The 27,016-nt window shown below is 38.5% G+C and overlaps 1 pseudogene; it reads left to right on the top strand.

Annotated features, from left to right (window-relative positions):
• Positions 1-8,916: 8,916 nt before the first annotated feature.
• LOC123596327 lies at positions 8,917-20,505 on the top strand (annotated as a pseudogene).
• Positions 20,506-27,016: the final 6,511 nt, after the last annotated feature.

Raw genomic sequence — 27,016 nt, 5'->3', positions numbered from 1 at the left:
GCTCAACTGAGGGGTATTCCACAATCCATCTCAAAACTTTTCATCTATTGCTTGCTTGGGTTTCTGGTTCATGACACAAAATGTCTTAAATAATATAGCTGCTATAAAAAAAAATTTTAACTTTAGAACTTGATATGCATTGAAATTTCCTCCCCAGAAAGATTAGTCCTAACCCCTAGCACTTGTGAATGTGACCTTATGTGAAAATAGAGTCTTCACAGATGTAATCAAGTTCTGATGAGGTCACACTAAATTGGGGCAGGCCCGGGGCGCCTGGGTGGCGCAGTCGGTTAAGCGTCCGACTTCAGCCAGGTCACGATCTCGCGGTCCGTGAGTTCGAGCCCCGCGTCGGGCTCTGGGCTGATGGCTCAGAGCCTGGAGCCTGTTTCCGATTCTGTGTCTCCCTCTCTCTCTGCCCCTCCCCCGTTCATGCTCTGTCTCTCTCTGTCCCAAAAATAAATAAACGTTGAAAAAAAAATTAAAAAAAAAAATAAATAAATTGGGACAGGCCCTAATCCAATGTCTGTTGTCAATCTAAGATGAGGGAAATTAGGACACAGACTCACAGAGAGGAGAATGCACGAATGCACGTAAAAACATAGGGGAAAAAGTCTCAGTGAGAAGATAGCAGTGTGAAGACAGAGCCAGAGGTTGGAGTAATGCCACTACATCCCAAAGGAGCTCATGTGTTGCTGGCCATCACTAGAAGCAAGGAGAGAGGCATGAAGCAGATTCTCCCTCAGAGCCTCCAGAAGGAACCAAACCCACCAACACCTTGAGTTTGGGCATCTAGCTTCAGAACTGTGAGAGAATAAATTTCTGCTATTTAAGACACCCAACGTGTGGGACTTTGTTATAGTAGCCCAAAGAAGCTAATCCAGGAGACCATATTATTCTGGTTTTAGAGCTAAGGACCCTGATGCTAAAAGTTAAAGTAACTGGCTTAAAGCAAAGTCAAATGTCTGGCAAGTAGAAGGCCATGTCCTGTGATATTTCTTTCATGCCATGTAACTATCACAACTGAGAAATTCTAATTGAATTTAATATATCAATGGTACTCTGTGATTGACCTCCTGCTTCTAGGTAATAACTAGTTTATCTTTATTTTAATCAATCAATTTTATAAAGAATAAGAGATAAAACATTATTAAAAGAAAAGGTGTGAAGCAAGAAAGCTGTAATGTAAAATGCTGTCACCATTACATATGACATTTTGTGAAATCTCAAGGTAGTAGTCAGCAGTGATAATATTATATGCACCATTGCCTAAGCTGTCACATTGTTAAGCCACTTTAAAAATATACCAGGCCTCACTAAATCCTTAAAGTTTTTTGCACTCTGGTCTTCTGATAGATTTTAGATTTTATTAAAGTATCAAAGTTCTACTTTTTCATGAGAATATAGGGCACACTGAAAGTCATTATGAGGGATACAAAGGGTGTGGGAGAACGGTCATTTCTTGCAGGCAGTTCATGTGCCAAGCATTGTGCTAAACATTTTTATATCCTTATATTAATGTGATGTAGTATATAGTATTATTCCCACTTTAAAAAGAAACTGTGTGTCAGAGAGTGTATATAAATGGCCTTAAGTCACAGAGGTCATGAGTGGTGGAACTGGGTCTATGTCTACCTGAAACCTTAACCAATTGCGCTTCCATTCTACTGACTGGCATTTGCAGTCATGAAGAGGACTTAATGCATAAGTTTGCTGCTCACAAATGGAATGAAAAAAGCCCTAGTAGTGCAAAAGCAGAAGGGAAAGTTCTAGGAATAGACCAGATTTTTGAAAACTTCCAAAGAAAATAGCAGGTGAGATGGGATTGATGCTTAAAGAAAGATGAAGCCATAACCCAAGACATCAGAGGAAAATATGGATCTTCCCCAACTCTGGAGTAACTCAATGTAAGAAACAATATGGGCACTCATGGGTGACCACATGATGCTCTAATAAAGCATTTTTTTGAGACAGTTGTCTCCTTTCTCTATAACAATAGAATGGCTGATAGCTATTACTTTTGACCTCAAAAAAAGAAGACAGTGACCTTATCTCTAAAGAAAGTAGGCTACGTATCTTGGAGGCCTCTAGTAAAGACATTGGAACCCAAGGAAGGAGCAGAGCCTGATAGAACACCAATTTTCCCCAGTGGAAAGAAACAGAAAAGCAAAAGTTGTACCACACACCAAAGCCCTTCTTACTTTACAATATGGAAGTTCCTAGGTTGTCTGCATGCCCCTGTGATGGATACTATGTTGTGACAGAGTCCCTTTTGTATTGAAGGACTCATTCTACCAAAGCTGGGTGTGTTACCCAAGAATAGATTTCATTTACTTACACTATTGGGGAAGCATCTTAGGCTTAAGAAAGCTGCTCACCAAGGGCATATCACCTTTCTTCCAGCATCCTGTATCCTCCAATGACTGGTTCATGCAAGGATATAAAGACTCAACTTGTTTGACTAAATCAGGGCAACCATGGAGGGCTTGTCTGGTTTTAGAACTCTGTGGGGGTGGCTAAAGTTTTGTGTTGACTGTATCATGGCCCAACTTCTCCCTCTACCCCCTTTCTGTTTTCTTTTCTTCTCCGGTAGGAGTTGATCTTGAGAGCAGCTCAATAAACTTACACATGCTTATTTGTGTCTCAGAGGCAGTTTTCTGTGAAACCTAATCTAACCCTTTTTTGACCACACCTACGGGACATCTTCCATCAGTGTGCTCGGTTTAAATGGGTTTCCTGGTTGTTCTCCCATTCAAGAAAGAGTCCTTCTGGAAAACTAAGAGTTGTCAAGAATGGAGGAAGCATCATAGGCCACATCACACTAATCAACTGTTTTCATTTACATGTGCATGAACTACTGTGAAAATCAAAAGATATTTGAGAAAAATCACCTCTATGAAAGACAGTCACAAGAAACCCCTGGAACAATTGAATATAGAAGAAACAGTTCAATTAGAGATTCAGAAGCAATTTTTCTAAGTACATAATCTAGAGACTGAAAAGGCATTTACTACAGCAATGGAAATACAAACCAAGATCAGAGAAAAGTAATTTCTTAAAAATTTGAAATATTCTAAAATTATAAAAGAAATTCTGAATTTAAAGACTGAACTTTATGTAATTTCATTTTAAATTTTAGTCAGTTAACATACAGTGCAATATTGCTTTCAGAAGTAGAATTCAGTGATTCATCACTTACATTCAACACCCAGCGCTCATCACAGCAAATGCCCTCTTAATACCCATCACCATCTAGCCCATCTCCCACCCACCTCCCTCCATCAACCCTCATTTTGTTTTATTATTGTTGAGAGTCTCTTGTGGTTTGTTTTCCTCTCTACCCTCCCTGCCCCCCTTTTCATGTGTTCACCTTCTTAAATTCCATGTGTATGGTATTTCATTTCTTAAATTCCATTTGTATGGTATGTCTTTCTCTTATTGACTTATTTTGCTTAGCATAATACATTCTAGTTCCATAGTCATATTCCATCATACATATATACACCACATCTTCTTTATCCATTTGTCAGCCAATGGACATTTAGGCTCTCTCCATAGTTTGGGTTAATAATGCTGCTGTAAACTTTGGTGTACATTACCCCTTTGAATCTATAATCTTATATCCTGTGGATAAATACCTAATAGTGCAATTGCTGTAGTGTAGGGTAGTTCTATTTTTAGCTTCTTGAGACACCTCCATACTGTTCTCCAGAGTGCCTGCACCAGTTTGCACTTCCACCAACAGTGCAAGAGGGTTTCCCTTTCTCCACATCCTTGCCTGTTATTTCTTATGTTGTTAATTTTAGCCATTCTGACAGGTGTGAGGTGGTATCTCATCATGGTTTTGATTTGTATTTAATAGGTGATGAGTGATATTGAGCATCTTTTCATGTGTCTGTTAGCCATCTGGATATATTCTTTGCAAAAGTATCTATTCATGTCTTCTGTGCATTTCTTAACTGGGTTGTTTGGTTTTTGGATATTGTGTTTGATAAGTTCTTGATAGATTTTGGATACTAAACCCATTGTCAGATATGTAGTTTGCAGATACCAACTCCCATTCCATAGGCTGGGTTTTAGTTTTGTTGATTATTTCCTTCACTGTGCAGAAGCTTTTTATCTTGATGAGGTGCCAATAATTCAGGTTTGTTTTTGTTCCTCTTGCCTTCAGCAATGCGTCTAGTAAGAAGTTGCTCTGGCCGAGGTTGCTGCCTGTGTTCTCCTGTAGGATTTTGATGGTTTCCTGCCTCACATTTAGGTCTTTCATCCATTTTGAGTTTACTTATGTGTATGGTATAAGAAAGTGGTCCAGTTTCATTCTTCTGCATGTCACTGTCCAGTTTTCCCAACACCATTTATTGAAGAGACCATCTTTATTTCCTTTGGATATTCTTCCCTGCTTTATCAAAGATGAGTTGACCATATATAGTTGTGGGTCCACTGCTGAGTTTTCCATTCGGTTCCATTGGTTTTTGCATCCGTTTTTGTGCCAGCACCATCCTGTCTGGATGACTACAGCTTTGTAATATAGCTTGAAATTGGAATTGTGATGCCTCCAGCTTTGTTTTGTTTTAGATTGCTTTGGCTATTCGGGATTTTTTGTGGTTCCATACAAATTTTAGGATTGTTTGTTCTAGCTCTGTGAAAAATGCTGGTGGTATTTTGATAGGGATTGAATTAAATGTATAGATTACTTTGGGTAGTACAGACATTTTAACAGTGTTTGTGATTCCAACCCATGTGCATGGGATGCTTTTTCATTTCTATGTGTCCTCTTCATTTTCTTTCATAAGTCTTCTATAGTTTTCTGAGTACAGATCTTTTACTCTTTAGTTAGGTTTATTCCTAGGTATCTTATTGTTTTTCTTGCAATTGCAAATGGGATTGATTCCTTGGTTTCTCTTTCTGCTGCTTTGTGACTGGTGCATAGAAATGCACTAGATTTGTTCACAATGGTTTTATATCCTGTGACTTTGCTGAGTTCATATGTTAGTCCTAGCAATTTTTTGGTGGAACGTTTTGGGTTTTCTACATAGAGTATCATGTGATCTTCAAATAGTGAAAATTTGACTTCTTCCTTGCTGATTTATATGCCCTTTATTTCTTTTTGTTTTCTGATTGCTGAGGCTAAGACTTCCAGTACTATGTTAAATAGTAATGGTGAGAGTGGACATCCTTGTCTTGCTCCTGACCATTGGGGGAAGGCCCTCAGTTTTTCTCCATTGAGGACCATATTAGCAGTGAGCCTTCTGTATGTGGCTTTTATGATGTTGAGGTGTTCCATCTATTCCTATATTGTTGAGAGTTTTTATCAAGAATGGATGATGTATTTTGTAAAGACTGAATTTTAGAAAGGAAACATGACAAGATCAACCCTAGAAAAACTAAGACTACCAAAAATTGTAAAATGTAGGAATACTAAGAATTGTAGAAATCTAGCAAGTTGACAAAGAGAAAATAGTAACAATGGGAAAAACAAATAAAAATTATATCCACCAATTTTCCCAAGTTGAAGACATAAGTGTTCACTAAAAAGGCCTCTTGAGAGACAAAAAATGACTCCTGGAGAAATTATTGTAAACTTTTAATACTCTGATATGAAATAAAATAACATAAATACTTTGAGGAGAAATAAAGCTCTCCAGGAGAGCTGACTAGTACAAAAACTGAACAGTGGTGTGGGTGAGAAATGAACCACACTTATTGTTTTAAGCCACTGACATTTGGGAATCGTCACTAATGACAAGTATCATCTAGTATTATCTTAATATAAAAATCGGATGAATTTGATAAATCAAGCAGTAGAGATTTAAATGTCTTATTTAAAAGTATAAAAACATGCACCAAGTTTGTGAGTATTACCACTAATAATAACAGTGATGATGATGATGAAAATAATAATAATAATAATAATTATTATTATTATTATTATTATGGCATCAAATCCAAACGTAGAAAAGAAGGAAAAGAAGGACTGAGGGTAGTGTAAATTTGTTCCTCATCATCATGGTGGCAGGGTGGAAGTGGTTTGAAGATAAAGAGATATTATATAAGTTTGACAAATTAGGAATCAGATGACAAGACACAATTGTTTTCCTTATAGCTGAAACAACCATAAAATCTAGGAGCTGTTAACACCGTAGTCTCTGGAAAGTACAGCTGGCAGTGAAACAGATTATTACTTTCCATTTTGCTCTCTTTTGTTTAGCCCGATATCCTTTTACCACGTGCATGCATTATTTTAAAAAATGTAAACATATTTATTCTATCTTTTTAAAAAAAATAAATTATTATTCAATGAAGCTCTATCCTGCATCCTGCAGATAAACTGAATGAAATAACCCAGTGTTTACGGAAGTAGAAAGATAACCTTAATACATTGTTAGGAGTGAATGAAGTAAGCTGCCCAATGTTGTATATAACATGAACCCAACTGAGTAAGTAAATTTGTGCCAAAAGAAGGAGTAGAAAGGGAGAGAGGAAAGAAAAAGAGAAAGAGAGACAGAGACAGAGAGAGAATTCTTCATGAGGAGGTAACCATCCAAGGTGCAAGCCTCCCCAGGAGTGAATGTAACTGGAAGAAATGGCCACGAAATGTGGAAACAATGGGAATCACAACAGTGGAGCAGCGTTGTCAGTAGCCTCAGATTTCTAGAATAACGATCATTTATTCCCCGCATTTGAAATTTCCTGGCTGTGGGTATTAGTGTCAAATAAGTAAATTTCAAGATTCTTTACTGAAAATCATAAATTACTTTTACACACTAATATAGTGACTCAAAAATACCATACGATACGGATTTCAAGGAATTGGCTGGCTGACACTTTCTGCAGGGGACATCTATATTTAAATGCATACCTTATTTTTAAATGTGATGTTTGCTTGGAGTTTTATTTAAAATTGCATACCTAAAGAATATTTTGAAAATTCATTTTAGGAGGCCGTATTGAAGTTGTGATTCAATTTCAAATTAACCATACCCAAATTCCTTGCCAGAGATACTCATTTTACTCTTTTTAATACGTATGAATGCGATCGAGTTCCAGCTTGCCAAATTTCTCATCTTTCAGTGAAAAAGCAGCGGATCTAGAGTCTGGCAGCATCCAAGAGGTTGTTTTGTTGTTGTTTTGTTTTTTGTTTTTTTTTTAATTCCCCCTGTGAAATTCTGAAAAGACTTGATGACATTATTGGTCCAAAAATAATTGCGAATGTTGTGGCCAGTAAATTGAAGCCAGATACACAGTAGCTTTATTTTCTAGCTTTCCTTTCTTCTCACAAGCAACTAAAGGTCACTGACAAAGAAAAAAGAGAGAGAGAGCACTGAATAATGCTTTTTTTGCCGGAGTCCAGCTCCAGCAGTTCCAAGGGTTCCTGAAGGATGAACGGCATCAGTGAAAAAGTGAAAAAAAATAAAAATAAAACAAAAATAAAAATGGGCACAGACAACAGCAGTGTGTTGAACTGGCCGCTTTATTGTGGCAAACGTGGCATTATATTTGTGAGCAGTTTCCTTGTAGCATACGTCATCTATGTTTTCTGGCATTTCCTAATTCTAAAAATGTCCCTATGTGTAATCACCCTTTAAGGAATAACATGGTTGTTTTCTCATAACGTTTCCTCCTGCTCTTTGCTTATTGATTAATTTCTTACATTATTTTCATTATGTATCTACGTTTATCTATAATCTATAGAGCATTTGCTTTGCTGTTTTCATGAAAGGTCATCTATCTCTCAACACCTCAAGTGGAACAGTTACAGGGACATGACCTCTTAGTTGTTTCCCTGCACCATTTGTGGCTTGAGGAACAAAAGTGTTAGCCTCGGCCTGAGGTGCCAGGAGGGGGCCAAGAGGGCCTTAGGAACCACGCCTTATACCTTCTCAGAGAGACAATGCACCTAGCAACTAATGAACCATTCTGTACTTTAACTGACTAGGTTCAGTCATCATCTAGAATGCCTCCTGGGAGCCAAGTGGGCCTAGGGATTGGAGTAAATTATGCCCATAGATACACTCCTTTGTTGCCAGAGTAGGGCTTTCAAATCCATTTGTTCCTTCCTTGGCTGAGAAATCTATGAAGCTATCCTTCCTTTAGGTAGAGGAGTCTTTACATGGGGTGGCAAGGGCTAAATGTAGGGCTGCACAATTTCCTCGCGGAGCCTTATTTCTTTCCCCAATAGTTCTTTTTCCAGGGGGCCTGTCGTGGGCAATTCCCCAACAGGCAATTCCCCAGGTATTTTTAAGGCCAAATTACATAAAAGCGGGAGTACAAGAAGCTGCACTGTCGTGCCGCCCTGCGGTCCCGATCCGTCCACCGCCCAGGCCCTGCCATCAGGCTGGTTGGATAGCTCGGCTTCCGGCACTTTTTACTCAAGTGATTCAATGTTTTAGACTGTGAAATACACTGGTATTTCAGCAGTGGTCTGGGAGGGCATCTTGGACAAGAACAGTGTATTCCGTGTACTCAGCAAGCAATTTTGAACCACTCTGCAGCGAATACCATGCTAGGAACAGCCATAAACCTGGAGAAGCCGGAGGTCATGTGGCAATTTATAATACGCAAATCCTCTATTACACCAGCATATGTTCACTGGCAGATGGGCGGCGAAAGCTGTCGTCAGCTTCTGTTATCACAGGGACACGGCTGTCTACTAACTCACTGATGGAAACATGAAGCCATAAACCAGATAAAGACGGTGGGTTGTTGAGGAGATGGGCATAGCAGGGTGCCAGCCTGACCACGGCAGTGTCCCAGACTGAGATGACGCCGACAGCTGCGTGTTGGGCTCCGCCACAGATGTCACACGGGTCATTTTGAGCAGTTCCATCCTGGCATTTCCGAGCTGCCCTTCCCACCAAACAGTAGAACACAGTCGCCCCCAAAATGGTTCTGGAAGCCTGCTAATTCCCTGGCAGTGGAATGAGCTTAGGGAAATCGATTCTGCTTGGCTCTGGGTGCCCTGTGAGGGAAGACCCCGCAGTGTGGGCAGCTGATGGGAGGTTTGAAACCCAAGAGAATCTGCAGCAGTGCTTGTGTGAGAAGGCGGAAGCGTCCGCAACGACAGAAAAGGACGCTGAGGGAGAGACACAAGACACAGCCTCAGGAATGTGCCTGGGCTTCTGGGCCACAGAAGGGCAGACAGGTAAGCCTGGAGGGCAGAATCAGAGGAAAGATTTTGTGGCAATTTCAGCCTGTTTCCTCAGTTCTGGAGTTTGATGGTCAGCAGAGTCTTTCCCCCCGTTAAACTTCATGTCATTCCTACCTATCACCAAAGTCTCTCTCCCACTCTTTCTCCCTTTTCAATAAAGAAATTTAAACTTGTTTCAACTCAGTATTTGTCCCATGATTGCTGTCCGTCTGACAACGTGCAAGGGAGCATGCAAATGCAAAGTAAGAGTGACATGCTTCCTCCCTTAGGGACCTGAGTAATTTTGGAATGACATGATCCATGAAATGTTTGGAGAAAGATATAACACAGGATATAATCAAGTGTCACAGAATGTATTAGAGGAAATGAATGTCACTGGCAGGTCAGGAAAGGTGAAGATCGAATCTGGGACCAGGTACAAGAGAGGTGGTGGGACAGGAAATGCACCATGAAGGAGGAAGAGCGTCGGGACAGAAATGAAATAGCAATACTTTGAGTAGGTGTGCATTTTCATTGAGGAGATGGGACACTGGAATGCCCTGTGTGCTCCTCTGGCCCAGAAAAGCAGATTCTGCCCCTGCAAATCTGGTCACTGTGAATGAGAGTTGTGATGCAATATGAATGAGACTTGCTGTTTATAGATCTGGCCACTGAAGAGTCCACTGGTGACAAAAAAAATCACTGTTGCATAATATGGAATCATCTGTCTTCTAGGTGAAAAAGCTGAGAGGCAGATTTTGTAAAGAAGTGGATTCTGTTTACTTTCCTCCCAATTTTAGGAACCAGTATCAGTGAGGAGTCAGGTATTCTCCCTGAAATCCTGAATTAAATGCTTCTTGGAATACTGGAAACCCAAGGAAAAGATCGGTTAGGGAGAACTTAGCCCAAACCTTGCAATAAAATAAGTGCAACGTGACAAAAATCATTTTAATTATAACCTCTTGTTTAAGTAGATGGAAGATGGGTATAAAACAAATATGACATGTCCCCTGACTTAATTGCATGTGACTGTATGTACTGTGTCCTCTGGTTGGCACAGGGGAAACCTTTGCACCCCAGGATGAGCAAAATAGTCACCTTACCTAGCTCTAGTTCACAAAATCAGTGAGGCCTTCAGTTATCATTCCTGTAAATTTTCGACTCTACAAAGAAAATGCCCGTGTCCTTGATTTTTGCAACAGTGGTTATATTATGACACTTGGCAGGTATGATAATCATTTGAGAACTGTTTGCACCATGAATAAACTAGGTATTGCCTGAGTGACCTGGCAGGGTGTTTGTTTGTTTGTTTGTCTGTTTACCTTTTGACTGGTTTCCCATTCACACATAGAGAGCTGAAATGGGTGTAGTTTCAACCTTACAACAATCAAAAAATGATAAACAGCAAATTCATAACTTGTCTGAGCCCACCTCCAGGAAGCTGAGCAAGACAACCAACTGGTCCCAAATCTAAGAAGAGAAAGGTACTTTCAAGAAGAGAGGAAATGCCTTGCCTGCCTTACCAGGGCAAGATGCGGCCAGTGAGAAGAGCTCAGCCCAGGTGATGGAAAACAGATAGAAACTCTGCATACCCTGCCCATCTAGGGTGAAGACCCTGGGAGCCCAAGTAGAGAGGAAGTTCACATCTTCTTGCAGAATTTTTCTATGTCAATTTTACTGGGCACTCATAGAAATATAGGGGAAATCCCAAGAAAGTCTCCCTTGTATGGAACTGGGGGAGGGAAATGGTAGCCACGGCAGGAGAAGTGAGGAATTTCACCAAGATCCTTCTTCCTTATCTCCCTTATGGGAGATGATCTTTGAAAAAAAATAAAATATCAAGAACAAAGCCTTAATCTGTGTGTGGGGTGGAGGATGGGAGTGGGGGAAGGACAGGATACGTGAGGACCTGGGCCTACAGCTATGGAAGGAACGGTGAACTGAGGATGCCACATCCCTGGGACCAAGAGTATGGTGCCTGCCTAAGACTGAGGCTTATTGAGAACAACAGAGAAAACACCCCTACAACTCTCTCTCTCTCTCTCTCTCTCTCTCTCTCTCTCTCACACACACACACACACACACACACGTTGCCAGGTTAGCAAGTTTCTAGTAACATGTAATTTACTTGCAATAGGTAAGAGACAGACTCTCTCTGGGACATAGCTCCCAGGGAAGACCAGAAGCAAAAAAAGAGAAGACATTTGAAAAAAGGCCTCTGGCAAACTCCCATCCTAAATATATTTCTAGAGGATTAAGCCTGTGGTGTCCTGAGAGTAACATTAGCCTAACAAGCTGCAAACCCAGCTCACCTCCTAATTAGATTAACTCAACTCTCCACACAGCAGGTTACCAGAAGAAAAGTCATGCCCATTTCCAAGAGTTACAAAAAATATTTACCTCAGTGTCTATAGTCTGAAAAGAGTTGTCTGGCCGGGCTCCTGGGTGACGCAGTGGGTTAAGCATCCAACTTCGGCTCAGGTCATGATCTCACAGTTCGTGAGTTCAAGTCCTGCGTCGGGCTCTGTGCTGACAGCTCAGAGCCTGGAGCATGCTTCAGATTCTGTGTCTCCCTCTCTCTCTGCCCCTCCCCGACTGACATCCTGTCTCTCTCTCTCTCTCTCTCTCAAAAATAAATAAATATTGAAAAAAAATTTTTTTAAAAAAGAGTTGTCTGGCTTTCAACAGCAAAAATTAGGAAGCACACCAAAAGGGGAGACAATCCAAAGCAGAGTCAGATATGCCCCAAGTCTTGGAACATCTCACAGGGAAGTTACTAACCATGATTAATATGTGAGAGGCTCTCATGGGAAAAGTAGGCAGTATGCAAAATCAGATGGTAATTTTAGTGGAGAAAAAAATTTAAGAAAAAAAAAACAAATGGAAATACTAGAAATAAAACCATGTAACAGAAAATGAAGATTTCCTGCGAGAATATTGTTAGTAGACTCTATATGACTGAAGCAAATATTAGTGAGCTTGACAAGTCTATGGAAATTATCCAAACTTCAAGAGCATGCGAGAGCGGTGGGGACATACCAAACAGCCTAATGTATATGCAACTGAACACACAGGAGAAGGGAGAACAGGGCAAGAAGAAATATTGGAAGAACTGAGTATCTGCTGAATTTTTTTACTTGGCGAGTCAGTCCTTCTAAAGGGTGAATCTCCTTAAAAACTTCTCTCCACAAAGTCTAATTTATTTCTTAAATGCTCCTGTCTCAGCATATTCCTTTGACAAGTGAGAAATCACTTTCAGACTAAAGCACAGATACAGTTTTGTGTGAGCTACTCATCTCTCTCCATACAGAACTTTTGATGGTGTTTGGCCAAGAACTCTAGTCCTGAAAGATAGTCTATGAATGAGAAAATTATCAAGGACAGTAAATTTTAAAAATTCAGATTACAGTCTCTGTCTTTGATTGATCACAAATCAGATTATGAAATGCCATCAGAGGCTTTACAGCAAAGAAATGTACCTAATCCATTTTGATCGAGTATTTTCTAAATCTGTTTATTTTCTAAATCTGTTTGACCATATACTGCTTCTTTCCACATAATATTTATTAAAATTGTGAAAAACTAATATTATAATTAGTCAGTTTGTGGTAATTATAAAGAAGAGTTTAATGCTATTTTCCCTTCTTTTTTCTTTATTTTTTTCGGATTTTTTTTTTCAGGTCTCTAAGGCCTTGTATGAACTGGGCCTTCACTGTTTCTCAAACTGAATCTTCTGTTCTCCATTAACTCACTATATTTTAATTCTGTTGCCCTTAATCATTCATTCTAGATTCATTTCTTCCTTAAAGCCTTTGCATTTTCTGTTCTTTCTGCCCCAAATGCTTTTCTGTTAGGTATTTGTACGCCTTTCTCTCTCATTCAGATCTCTGGCAAACTTCACCCATTTTGACAAATCCTTATTAGCAACCTGTTCTAAATTACCATCTCCCTCCATCATCCTTTATCCCTTTATTCTGCATTATTGCATCATTGTATTGATTACTACCTAACATTACACTTTGCATTCTTTGTTTCTCATCTGACTCCTGTTGACAAATGTAGACTCCTTAAGACCAAGGACCTTGTCATCTATCTTAATCAATATCCTCAGTGCCTAGAATAATAACTGATATCATTCTAGAATGACAGGGACTAATAAAAATCTTTCAAAGAGTGAGAGAGTAATGGATTGGTCTCTATCAGGTTGCATTCTTCTTTGATCCATACTTAATTGGCTTAGCCAACCTATCCATAACAGAAGTGATACACTAATTGGAAAATATTCTCTCTCTTGATCTTACTTATTTAAAAAATCAGTCATTATAGTATAAAGGCTTTCTGACGTCGACAACTATAATTCTATTGCTCTAGTTTTCTTCTTCTTAATTGATCTTGTGCTAATTTATGCAATGTGGGGGCATCTGATAATGTACTGTGCTAGCATCTCACACAAGAGATATTATGGACCTGATCTGAATAATACTGTGTAGCTTCCCCTAACTTAAAGGGACAAAAAAGTTATTATTTTGCTCTGGGAGATTATCTACTATTTAAAAAAAAATGATTTCTGAGGGTGCCTGGGTGGCTCAGTCGGTTTAGTGTCTGACTTCAGCTCAGGTCATGATTTCGTGGTTCATGCCTTTGAGCTCCATGTTGGGCTCTGTGCTGACAGCTCAGAGGCCCAGAGCCTGCTTCAGATTCTGTGTGTCTTTCTCTGACCCTCCCCCACTCCCTCTCTCTCTCTCTCTCCCTCAGAAATACATAAGCCTTAAAAAAATTAAAAATTAAAAAAAATGATTTCTGGTCACGTATTTCAAATTCATGCACTGAGCAGTTGAGTTAAATTTAGTCTGGTACCTTGCAACAAAATTCAAACTAACCATAGCATTGCTATTGATTTCTATTGTTTTATAACTACTACATGTAAAAGTTGACCCTGTCAGGTAAGTGTGGTGATTGACATTAAAACACCAGAGAGCTTGAAAACACACACACACACACACACACACACACACACACACACACACACAAATACACAAGCTTTAATTCCAGGGATTTTAATTAGTGTGCAGGTAGACTTAAGTGTGGACCTTTTAAAGCTCCATCTGTTGATTCTAAAGGGTAGCCAATGTTGTGGACCAGTGGTCTAGTTTAGGGAAATGTTAGGACTATGTATAAGCAAGTGAAATTGGGGAAGATATGGGTCAGGACAGACTACAACTCAGAAGACAAGTTGAAATGAAGAGACGAAGGTTTCAGGAAAGATAAGGCAATCAAATAGTTGTCTACGTGGACCATACTGGCGCAATAGTCCATCATAGAACACTTGGAGTCATAATAGTCTAAGACTCTGACAAACTGGCACAGGGCTGACTGTGGGCTTCTAAGCTTCAAGCCCTAAACACACTTACTTTGCATCTCTGATTGCTAAAATGTCCCATACGTCATTACCACCTTAGTTTCTGTGAAGATGTTGGCATCCTCCTCCTGCTTTGAAAGGCTTTCTGTGGCTTTTGACATGGAGTTTCCCAAAATGTTCATGACTTCAGGAACCCTATAGACACCCCCAGGGGTGCTTCATCTTGTATCCCTGCTTGTACTTTAGGTTCCTCCATCTCTACAGTTGGGGTACAAGAGGGATTCAGACTCAAGTTCCTGGAATCTGGGTCTGTTCTAATCTCAACCCTAAACTGTCTTGACTGTAATGAATTAATTTTAAGCTACCAGTAGAAAACCATCATGCATTTCAAATCTATGAACTTTTTTTGCTCGTTTTATTTTAAATCTCATTTAACTATAGTAGCAGCTGTGTTCCCTCTTGCTCCTGTACATGCTCTCTCTCTCTCTCTCTCTCTCCTTTACTCTCTATGTATATAAAACCCTTTTTGTGAATTTTATGTAAGGAATATATTGCCTTGGAAAGTAATCTCAAAAGCAACAACAAAAAAGGAAGAATATTAAAGTGTATATGGCAGAATAAAGTATTAGAAGCTCTATATCAATCATCATACCAGATAAAATGAACACATAATGGGGATTTGTGGTATAATAGAAATACATCTAATCTTAATCCCCTTAGGTCCTGGCACAACGCTTCAAAAACTCTTGGAATTTTCTAATAATAGGAGTTTCTTTGTTAGGTTAATGAGGTGATTTATGGTTTACGTGTGAGGGTGCCTATCTGTCTTCAGGAGTGAGGCTGATCATTAGAAGGATCAGCCATGTGATTAGAGAGTTGGAACTTTAGGTCAGCATGACCTCTAGGGAAGGAAGGGGATAGCTGGAGATGGAGTTCAAGCCCCTGACCAATAGTTTAATAATTATGTCTAGGTAGTGAAATCCCAATACAAACTTTAGAGGAAGCTTCAGATGAGCTTCCTGGTTTGTGGACATATCAGTGAACTGGGGCAGTGGTCCCAGCATCACCATTATAAAGTATTAAAATATTCCTTTCCAAAAATAAAGACCGTATTTGTTTGTTTGTTTTTTCTTTTTTTTTTAAGTTTTTTTTTCAACGTTTATTTATTTTTGGGACAGAGAGAGACAGAGCATGAACGGGGGAGGGGCAGAGAGAGAGGGAGACACAGAATCGGAAACAGGCTCCAGGCTCTGAGCCATCAGCCCAGAGCCTGACGCGGGGCTCGAACTCCCAGACCGCGAGATCGTGACCTGGCTGAAGTCAGCCGCTTAACCGACTGCGCCACCCAGGTGCCCCAATAAAGACCGTATTTGAATGTAATAGTGATTGAATCTAAAGTTCTTGGCCATGAATGGAAGACTAAATGTTTGTGCAAATACTTGTATTTACAGGCAAATTTTCTATTGGAATGTTAGTTTCTGACACCAATTTTTTATACTGAATGGGTGTCTTGAAATAGAGTTTAATTCATTTGTTTATTCTTTCTCGATTCAAGAGTAAACTAATTTGTTGCCTAAATTTAAGGAAATAGCAGAACTAAATTCTTTGAATTTTTATGAATTATTTATCTTTTCTAACACTTGAGACCATTGAAACACTATTTGTTTTAAATGTTTTGAAGTTTTTATGTTTTCTCTTTTACCTAGTCAAAAAGAATGAATTTTGCAATCAGATTTTTCACTTTTATTGTCAAGTTTTAGTGTAACATTTTATAATAGGGTATTCTGTACTGTTCTTTTTAAAAAAATTTTTTTAATATTTATTCATTTCTGAGAGACAAACAGAGCATGAACAGGGGAGGGACAGAGAGAAAGGGAAACACAAAATCAGAAGCAGGCTCTAGGCTCTGAGCTGTCACCACAGAGCCCAACGCAGGGCTCGAACCTGCAAACTGTGAGATCATGACCTGAGCCAAAGTTGGATGCTTAACCGACTGAGCCACCCAGGCACCCCTCTGTACTGTTCTTTAATATAAAATATATAAAATAATGGAAAATTTGAAGAATTGAATACATTGAGGATGAGCCTTCATTCTTCTATTTATTATCTTCCTCCTAAATATTCTTTTTACCCTGGTTCCTGCACAGAAGTTTGACATAGATGGAAAAATAAGGCAGAGTCAGAGGTTTAAAAAGATAGGTTTTGACTCTGGGAATGAGAAGGCAAAATTAACAATAACCATTTCAAATGAAATGATTATCAGCTAGGTATTTTTAAAAAGCAAGAAAACAGCCCATTTTCAAAATTAAGCACACATAAAAACTTAAGATAATGAAGAAAAAACATATACATATATGTATATATTTGTATGCCAGAGTGCAAGTGTGTGTGTATGAGAGAGAGGAGTAAATGAAAACATTTGTCAATGAATTTGAGCTAATGATTAGAAATATTTTGAAATAGTCTTTTTTCCAAATTACAGACTTTTTTTTTGAAATAATGAGAGGCAACACACACTGTAGTTTTGAAGTGTGAATTTTGAGGGGCGCCTGTGTGGCTCAGTTGGTTAAGCATCAGACTTCAGCTCAGGTCATGATCTCATGGTTCGTGGGTTCAAGCCCTACATCAGGCTCTGTGTGGACAGCTCAGAGCCTGGAGCCTGCTTCAGATTCTCGGCTTCCCTGTCTCTCTGCCTCACCCCCACTCGTACTCTGTCTCTCTCTCTCTCTGTCTCTCTGTCTCTGTCTCTCTCTCAAAAATAAATAAACACAAAAATTAAAGTGTGAATTTTGAAATCAAACATTTTGAGCATCTCAGCTCTTATAAATCTGGGTAAGTTACATTTCCCAGTTAACCCATCTATAAAAAATGGATATATTTTAGTAACTGGGTGAAGATTTCTGGTAATGTAAAACACCTAGTTCATCGGCACCTGTAAATGATAACTAATTTGGCTTGAATGCCTTCAGACCTCAAAGTTTGGGCATATAAAGGAGGATGTGAAAGAAATATTTAGGAAAGGAAACTAGATTTTTACAAAGGTTGCTATGGACTATCTGTTGAATAGCATGTATTCCCAAGTATGAAAACAAAGGATGGAGCTTGTTTAAAATGACTTTTTAGCCGTTCATCTCTTTTCCCTGAACTCTGAGCCTCTCTGAGCCTACACCACATAGGCCATGCTTTTCCAGGATAACACAACCAGATGTTAAAAATGCGCTCCGGTACATCATCACCATGAATAAAAGGAAGTTCTTTTCTACTTCTGATTTTGCAGGGGAAATCTTGTCAAAATGAAGCAGGGAAGTAGGAGGAAAACTCCACTGTCTAATCCACCATTTCTTTGTACATTTCAATCCATGCAATTAAAAAACACTTGAAACCATTTAATTGGGTCTGTAGTAGAAGCATGAAATAGTCTCTACCTCTTTCTGGGGTTCCAATAGGTTATCATCTGTTTGCCATTGAATGGAGTCTCAGGGATTTGGGGCTTCTGAAGTAGATATATCATGCTGAGTTGCTTTTGAATGCTAGAAACAGTACCTTCTGATTTTCCTAAACTGTCCAACAGTATAACAAAGTCATTGAAAATATCTTTAAAGATAGTCATACTCACTCATTTCAGGGCAAATGTGTGAAGGAGTATAAAGTATAAAGATGCTACTCATTTATTTATTAAAATAATCAATTATTTCTTGAAATTATTTTTCAAGACAATCAAAATGTTTGGCTGTTATTCATAAAGTCATTTTTTATTGTAGTCTGACTCTTTGTAGAACACCTCAAAATTAAAGTATTTCATGTTTTTCTCAGTCCTAGAAAGAGTGTTAGTGTAGAAAAGCTTATGTGATTTAGTTTTCATGGCATTTGCCAAATTAAGTGAATCTAAATGTAAAAGTCAGTTAATATTAACTATTCTAAGAAGCAAGCTGAACAAATCTGAGTTTAGACCTTCTCTTAATTATTTCGCAGTTTATCCTCTTCGCTGTGTTCGACTAGAAACCCAGTAAGCTTTGGCAGCACAAAAAGTAAATCCCCTGCCCTTGACTCAAAACTTCTTAAACTATGCTAACAATACAGTCGGGGTTTATGGACAGTCTTCTCAGAAATATAAAGTTTATCTTCTAGGCTGGGATTAACAACATGGCACCTGCACTTAACTTTCTGAAGGTTCATAGTCACTTTCTGTCTCTATTGAATGGAAGGTGCTTTCACTTTGCAAAGCAACAGCCTGAAAAATGCTGGTAATCCAAGTTCACCATGTAGTTTAACTTTCAAAGGGTGTAAGAGCTTTTGATGACAATTTTATTTAACTTCATTTTCCCTAAGAAGTATGTTTGTTTTAAAAATCTGAGCTGGGTCTTCTGATTTCCCTATCTATCTATCATCTATCTATCTATCTATCTATCTATCTATCTATCTATTTGACACCATAGTCTGTGTTTGCATGAGTCCAGTAAAAATCCTCTATTTTGAAATTGGAACTAATTGAAATTCCTCTGGATTTTTGCCTTTAAGACAGATCTGAGGTCTGGCTGGATGGCAGAATATACTGGAAGTGTTGAGCTAAAACTGACAAAAATATCTTGCTGTAACTGTTACACACCTGACCACCTCACTTCTGGTTTCTTTTTTTTTTTTCAATGATACAATTTTCTGACTTTGTGTAAACATATTACTCACAATAAAGTGCAAAGACATAAATCATGAGTACAAAATGAGGCAGGAGAGGCCAGGAGTACATTAATCACTTGTGGGGCACTGTGATCTAGCAAAAAGTGCTTGAGGATTGATTACATCTTGGCTCTGTTGTGTATCAGCCCAAGGCTGTAGGCCAGAGACTTGAATGCTTCTCTGTTCTCTTCTGCCAACCTGTGGATAAGAATACCAAACTCCCTGAGATTAAAGGTGATGATAACAACGTTAGCTGTGAAGTATTAAGATGTTATTGTTTGACTAGGCATTGTTTTAAATCTTTTTTTTTTAATGTTTCTTTATTTTTGAAAGAGAGGGACAGAGTTGTGAACCGAGAGCCAGAGCAGAGAGAGTCAGAGACACAGAATCTGAAGCATGCTCTGTGCTGTCAGCCCAGAGCCCAATGCAGGGGCTAGAACTCACAAACCCTGAGATCATGAGTCAGATGCTTAACTGACTGAGCCACCGGGCGCCCTGGAACTGTTTTAAACCTTTACATCAATTAAATTTCACAACATCCATGTGAGGTGGGTACTATTATTACCCTCAATCTATAGATAGGGCATTTGAGGCACACAGACCTTAAGACATCACACCAGTGCCACTCCACAAATAAGGAACATACTGGAAACTCCACTTCTGGAGGAGTTTCCTTATCTCACCAGGTTTCACCCAGAAAACCAGAAATGATAAGATAGAAGCCCAGGCCAGGCCCACTGCCTCCACCACGGTTCATCACGTGATGATAAGAACACTTTTGAATAAAAGTGTCCATACTGTTTCCAGTTTCTGGTTCCGAGTAATTTTGGACTGTGCCTCAAACCCAAGCCCAAAGTGACACCTGAAACACAGAAACTTCTTCAAAGAAATTATACATGGTTTTAAAGAAGCAAAAATTGTGAAAAAGCACAAAAACTACAAAAATGTATTGTTGAAAGGAGTAAACGTGGTGAAAAGGTACAAAAATTCCAAAAATGCATTGTTTCTTGCATGTGAAAGATGCAGTACAATAGTTAAACATCATCGTAAATGTAGAAGCTTTCTGTCAGCATTGAAGGTCAACACTGCCGGTCCTGCAAGGAAGCTCAGCCTGAACGCATCAGAGAAGAGACTGCAAGTTCTTCAAACTTAAATCATGATATGCCTGGTTCCAAAGGTAAGAACTCAGCACTAACGTTCAGAATTCCTATAACTGGATACAACACCCACTTCAAAGAATGTGAGAAAAACAAACAAATGCTTCTCTCAACTAAAAATGTAGCTTAGTCAGAGTGAATTTCAAAAGAATCCAAAGGTATGTTTCAGACACATTTCATCTTCTCTGTAAAGGATAGGCTATGAAAATAAGAAACGTGTAATGTAATTTCTAAAACTAAAGCTAGGGAAACAGTTTTTAGGGGCGCCTGGGTGGCTCAGTCGGCTGAGTGTCCGACTTCGGCTCAGGTCATGATCTCACAACTCATGAGTTCGAGCCCCACATCAGGCTCTGTGCTGACAGCTCAAAGCCTGGAGCCTGCTTCAGATTCTGTGTCTCCCTCTTTCCCTGCCCTGCCCCCACATGCTCTGTCTCTCTCTGTCTCTGAAAAATAAACATTAAAAAAAAAAAGAAAAACAGTTTTTTAAAAAACTTCTCTTTATTCTTTCAACACATGGAAACTTGATCTAAGAGCAAACTTCCCTTGGCACCTTTCAGTGTTTACAGAGAACGAATAACTAAAACCTGCCTACCTCACAGGGTGCTTGTGAGGATCAAAACTATATGAGATCATTGTAAGCAGTAAAGATATATGTGAACATTGAAAAACAAAACCAAAAACTTAGGCAGTCTATCAGCGTCTCACTCCTAGCCGTGGCTAAGGTTGCCTCTCAAAAATGTACATAAATGCACCTGCACCAAAATCAACATGAAATGCTTGTTTTCTTTCTTGTCTTACTCCAGAATGCTTATGTTTGTTGCCATAATTAGTGCTGGGACCTTGGAGAATTGATGGAGGGTCACTGTGGTTCCCGCTGTGCTGAATGCAGCTCAATTCTCACTCACTCAACTTTCTATCTAAGGAGTTTCTCTGCGGCCCTGGTATAAAGAGTCATGCAAGAAAGGAATTTCATCAACTACTTCCCATTAAATTGCTAAATGAGACCACTTTTAGGAAAATTTACATTTTAAGATGACAGAGGAATAGGAAAATGGTAGACCTAAGGGAAATAATTATGAATGCAATTTCAATGTCCCCTTGAATTCTTTGGGAGGAAATGAAGAGCTTCTAAACACAAGCGTCTTAACTAATCATCCATCCAGCAGAGGAGAGCCACGAGATAGCTGGGTAAGGTATGTGAGTGGACCATCTCATCAACTGTGTGGTCATTGGGTCTTCAGGCCATTGTACTTACTTTCTCAACTGAAGAAACAATTTGGTCCTATATGGAAAATGAAGTAAAACACAGGCACAGACCTATATAATTTTTTCAATGACGTGTTGTTTTTCTCCTCCATAATACAAATTTCTCAAGTCACGAGTAGTAGGAAACACTTCCTTCTCTGAAACCTTGACAGTTTTGAAGGCTATGATCCTTTTTATGAAGACCAGAAGCCTGACAACTTATGTTATGGGTTAGAGTCGTAGCATTTCTGGGATTACTTCTATCACTGAGATAGGTACAGAGGATATGTGATTAAAGACACCATACCCCACTCTGATGATGATTTTAAAGGCTAAGCTATGAACCATCATGAACTTTATTTTTGTTTTAGCGTCTTCTTATTTTTTTCCCCCAGCCAAATGTCTTTTTTTCCTCAGGTCCTATTATTTTATTTTAAAAGTTTTTAACAGCTTTATTGAGGTATAATTGATATACAATGAACTGTACACGTTTCATGTGTACAGTTTGAACTTCTGTAAATACCGATGCTACCATCACCGCAATCAGGGGGCAAACCTCCCAACACTCTCAAAGTTTCCTTGTCTTCTTTTATTTTTGTTTTTGTTTTGATAAGGACACTTAGCATGTGTTCTTGAATAAACTATTAACCCTCATAGCTTAACTTTGTCACTTTCTACTGTGCTCAGTATACCCTCCGTGTAGTGTGGCTTTCACACATGCTGTGCCCAGCTGCCACCAGGACCCTTTTGTTGGCAAAGCTGTGCACGTTTTCTAACCTTAAATTGCCATAGTTAAATCCCACTTAGGATTTAACCTACATACTTTGACAGCATTTGGTGCTGATGCTTTCTCTGAGGCGTCTTCCAATATGGCTCTTACGGAGGTTTGACAACCATCATTTTCATGTCTATTTTAAAAAAATTTTTTTTAACGTTTATTTATTTTTGAGACAGAGAGAGACAGAGCATGAAGGGGGGAGGGGCAGAGAGAGAAGGAGGCACAGAATCGGAAGCAGGCTCCAGGCTCTGAGCTCTGAGCCATCAGCCCAGAGCCTGACGCGGGGCTCGAACTCACGGACCTCAAGATCGTGACCTGAGCTGAAGTCGGACGCTTAACTGACTGCGCCACTCAGGCACCCCTTCATGTCTATTTTTAAAGCCCCCTGTCCTGTCCTGACACTTAGTATGTCCCATAAATCTGCCTTAGCATAATTTTCTCCTCACTTTTCTTGATCATATGTGGAGGTATGGAATACTTTTTATTTGTTCCTAAGGTTTTAATTACTACTAATATCAGTTTTCAATTGATTTGAGGTTTATGGATCCCTTTAAAAATCTGATGAAAGTTAGCTTTTCCTCCAACAAAAAAGCACATTGACACTCAATTTTGAACTCAAAATCAGAAGGCTCAGAGAGTTTTTGAAATCCAAAACCATAAAAATAAAAGCTCTTGATCTATATCCATTCCTCTATCAGTGGACACTTAAGTCGCTTCCATAACTTGGTTGTTGTAAATAAACATAAGGGTATTATGCTAAGTGAAACAAGTCAGGCAGAGAAAAAAAATACCATATGATTTCACTTATATGTGGAACCTGAAAAACAAATGAACAAAAATAAATGAACAAAAAACTGAAACCAAATTATAAATACCGAGAACCAACTGGTGGTTGTTAAGGGTGGGGAGGGGGTGCAAAATAGGTGAAGGGGATTAAGAAAAAGCTCTAGTAATAAAATAAAGAAGTCACGAGGATGAAAAGTACAGCTTAGGGAATATAGTCAATAATATCATAATAATGTTGTATGGTGACTTAGGGTAACTACACCTAAGGTGAACATTGCATAATGTATAGCATTATCAAATCACTATCTTGTGCATCTGAAACTAATATAGTGTATATCAATTGTACCTCAATAAAAATGAGTAAATAAGTAGAAATGAATGAATCATTCAATCAGTCATCAATGGTGTATTCTTCAACTTTTTTATAAGCTGCTTTAAGACTTACAAAACAACTCAAAGGAAAAGTAATAAATAAACAAAACCCTTTGATCTATACATTGATGATAAAAAATATATGTTTATAGCTAGGTTCATATCTCTTTTCTGAGCTTTAATATAGTCATTTATAGCTACATTCCCCTATAAGCACTGCTTTAGCTATATATCCCACAAATGTTGATAAATTGTGTACTCATTTTCCATTCATCTCAAAATATATTCTAACATTTTAAAGTTTTCACTGGCATCTCCTCTTTGACTCATTGGTTATTAGGAAGGTATTGTTTCATTTCCACATATTTGTGAATTTCTCAGATATATTTCTTCTTGATTTCTAATTAAACTGCATTACACTTAGTGAAAACCATACTTTATGTGACTTCAGTATCTTTAGAATTATTGGAGCTTGCTTTATGGTCTAACAGATGTGCTCTACTGGGAGAATGTTTCACTTGCACTAGTTTGAGAAAAATCTGTAATATTCTGTTGTTGGGTAGAGTTTTCTACGGATGTCCGTCAGGTCTAGTGAGTTTATAGTTTTTTCACGTCTTGCATTTTCTTTTGATCTTTTTCCTAACTGTGTTACCCATTACTGAAATTGATTTTAGCATCTCCAACTATTTTGCTTTCCAGTTCTGTAAGTTTTTAATTCATGTATATATTCATAAATACATTTATGTCTTCCTAATGGATTGGTATTTTATCATTATGAAATATCCTTTTTAATCTCTAGCTATACTTTGTGTCTCAATGTTTATATTACCTGATATTAGTACAGCCACTTCAGCTTTATTTTGGTTACTGTTCGCATAGTACATATTTTTCTAGCCTTTTACTTTCAATCTATTTGTGTCTTTGAATCTAAAGTGTGTCTCTTGTAGACAGCATACTGTTGGATTTTTTTGTTTAAATCTGCCAATGTCTGCCTTTGGATTGCAGTTTTTAATCCCTTTACATTAATATAATTACTAATAAAGCATTATTTATGTCTGCCATTTTGCTATTTGTTTTCTACATGTCTATATCATTCCTGAGCTTTAAATCTTATATTTTATGACCCATGTGTCAGATTCACGTATAGATCCCATAGAAAACATAAACATATCCAAAACTGAATGGATGTTGACTTCCATTAGATTCTTTCTTCTATGGTTTCTATCTCAAGGAAGGCTAACACTACCCATTGAGTTATATGAAAACCTAATTGCCATTGGCTATCTTTCCATCTTCACTCACCTCATCCAATGATTCACAAATACCTAGAAATACTACCTCCTCAATGACTGTCTTGAATTCATGTATTTTATTGATCAGTTCGGGCTTCCATAGAAGCTAAGTGGTGTTCCTGCCTCCTGTCTTCTCTCCCTACAGTCCAGTCTCAGTTCTGTAGCTAGATTGACATTTCTAAAAAGCAAATATGATCATGTTAGCTTACAAACCTCATTGGTTCCCCACTGCTCTGACCTTTACTGTCCCTAGCGTGCTTTTCAAGACTCTGTCTGACTTAGTCCTCTTTTACTTCACAGTTGCCGTCGCTCACACCCTAAACACCTGGTCTTGACAGGCCAAACTTATTTCCATCAGCTGAACATAGCCTGCTCTCACCTATGGCTTTCTGTTAGAAACACATTTCTTTCCATTTTCTTCTTTATCTAGCTAGTTCCTACCAATGTTTAAGGTCTCTCCGTAATACAATGTACTGAAAAAAAGAACATTTCCCTGGTGCCACTATTTGAATTACTCTTCTAATATTTATTTCAATAGAATCCTGTACTGTTCTCATCATATCACTAACATCAATATTTTTAAATTCTGTTTCTTCTATTCCCCAAATAATCTCAAGTTCCATGAAGGCAGGGACTTCTGAAATTTTGAGGGTTAAAGTTTTTATTCAAATTCCAATTAGTTAACATACAGTGTAATATTAGTTTGAGGTGTACAATATAGTGATTCAACACTTTTATCCATCACTGTATGCTCATCACAAGTGCCTCCTTAATCCTCACTACCTATTTAACCCATCCCCCTGCCCATCTCCCCCACCCCAAACCATCAGTTTGTTCTCTATAGTTGAGAATCTGTTTCTTGGTTTGCCTCTCTCTCTATTTACCCCCTTTGCTAATTTGTTTTGTTTGTTAAATTCTACATATGAGTGAAATCACATGGTATTTGCCTTTCTCTGACTGACTGATTTTGCTTAGCATAATAGTCTCTAGCTCCATCCATGTCTTTGCAAAAGGCAAAATTTTTATTCTTTTTTATGGCTGAGTAATATTCCATTGTATATATGTATACCACATCTTTTGTGGGTTGTTTCCATACTGTGGCTACTGTAGATTAAGCTGCTATAAACATCAGGGTGCACGTATCCCTTTGAATTAGTATTTTGGTCGTCTTTGGGTGAATACCTAATGGTGCAATTACCAGATCATAAGGTAGTTCTATATTTTTAACTTTGTGAAGAACCTCCGTACTGTTTTCCAGAGTGGCTCTGCCAGTTTCCATTTCTCTCAACAGTGCGAGAGTGTTCCCCTTTCTCCACATCCCCACCAATACTTGTTTCTTGTGTTGTGGATTTTAGCCATTCTGACAGGTGTGAGGTGATATCTCATTGTAGTTTTGACTCATAGTTCCCTGATGATGAGTGATGTCGAGCATCTTTTCATGTGTCTGTTAGTCATCCGGATGTCTCCTTTGGAAAAATGTCTATTCATGTCTTCTACCCATTTTTAATTGGATTATTCGTTTGGGGGGTGTTAAGTTTTACAAGTTCTTTATCTATTTTGGATACCAGCCCTTTATATATAGGTATATGTAATTTGCAAGTATCTTCTCCTATTCTGTAGGTTGTCTTTTAGTTTTATTGATTGTTTCCTTTGCTGTGCAGAGGAGTTTTATTTTGAGGAAATCCCAGTAGTTTATTTTTGCTTTTGCTTCCCTTACTTCAGGAGACTTATCTAGAAAGAAGTTACTATGGCCAATGTCAGGGAAGTTACTGCTTGTGTTCTCCAGGATTTATATGGTTTCAGGTCTCACATGAGGTCTTTAAACCATTTTGTGTTTATTTTTGTGTATGGTGTAAGAAACAGGTCCAGTTTCATTCTTTTGTGTGTTGCTGTCCTGTTTTCCCGCATGATTTGTTGAAGAGACTCTTTTTCCCATTGGATATTCTTCCCTGATTTGTCAAAGATTAATTGGCCATATAGTTGTGGGTTCGTTTCTGGATTTTCTATTCTGTTCTATTCGTCTATGTGCCTAATTTTGTGCCAGTACTATACTGTTTTGACCACTACAGCTTTGTAATATAACTTGAAGTCCAGAACTGTGATGCCTCCAGCTTTGCTTTTCTTCTTCAAGGTTGCTTTGACTATTCAAGGTCTCTTGTGGTTCCACACAAATTTTATGATTATATGTTCTAGCTCTGTGAAAAATGCTCTTGGTATTTTGATAGGGAT

The sequence above is a fragment of the Leopardus geoffroyi genome, chromosome B1, assembly GCF_018350155.1.
Source record: "Leopardus geoffroyi isolate Oge1 chromosome B1, O.geoffroyi_Oge1_pat1.0, whole genome shotgun sequence".
NCBI lineage: Eukaryota > Metazoa > Chordata > Mammalia > Carnivora > Felidae > Leopardus > Leopardus geoffroyi.
The sequence above is the reverse complement of the archived record's forward strand: the minus strand, read 5'-3'. Positions and strand labels throughout refer to the sequence as shown.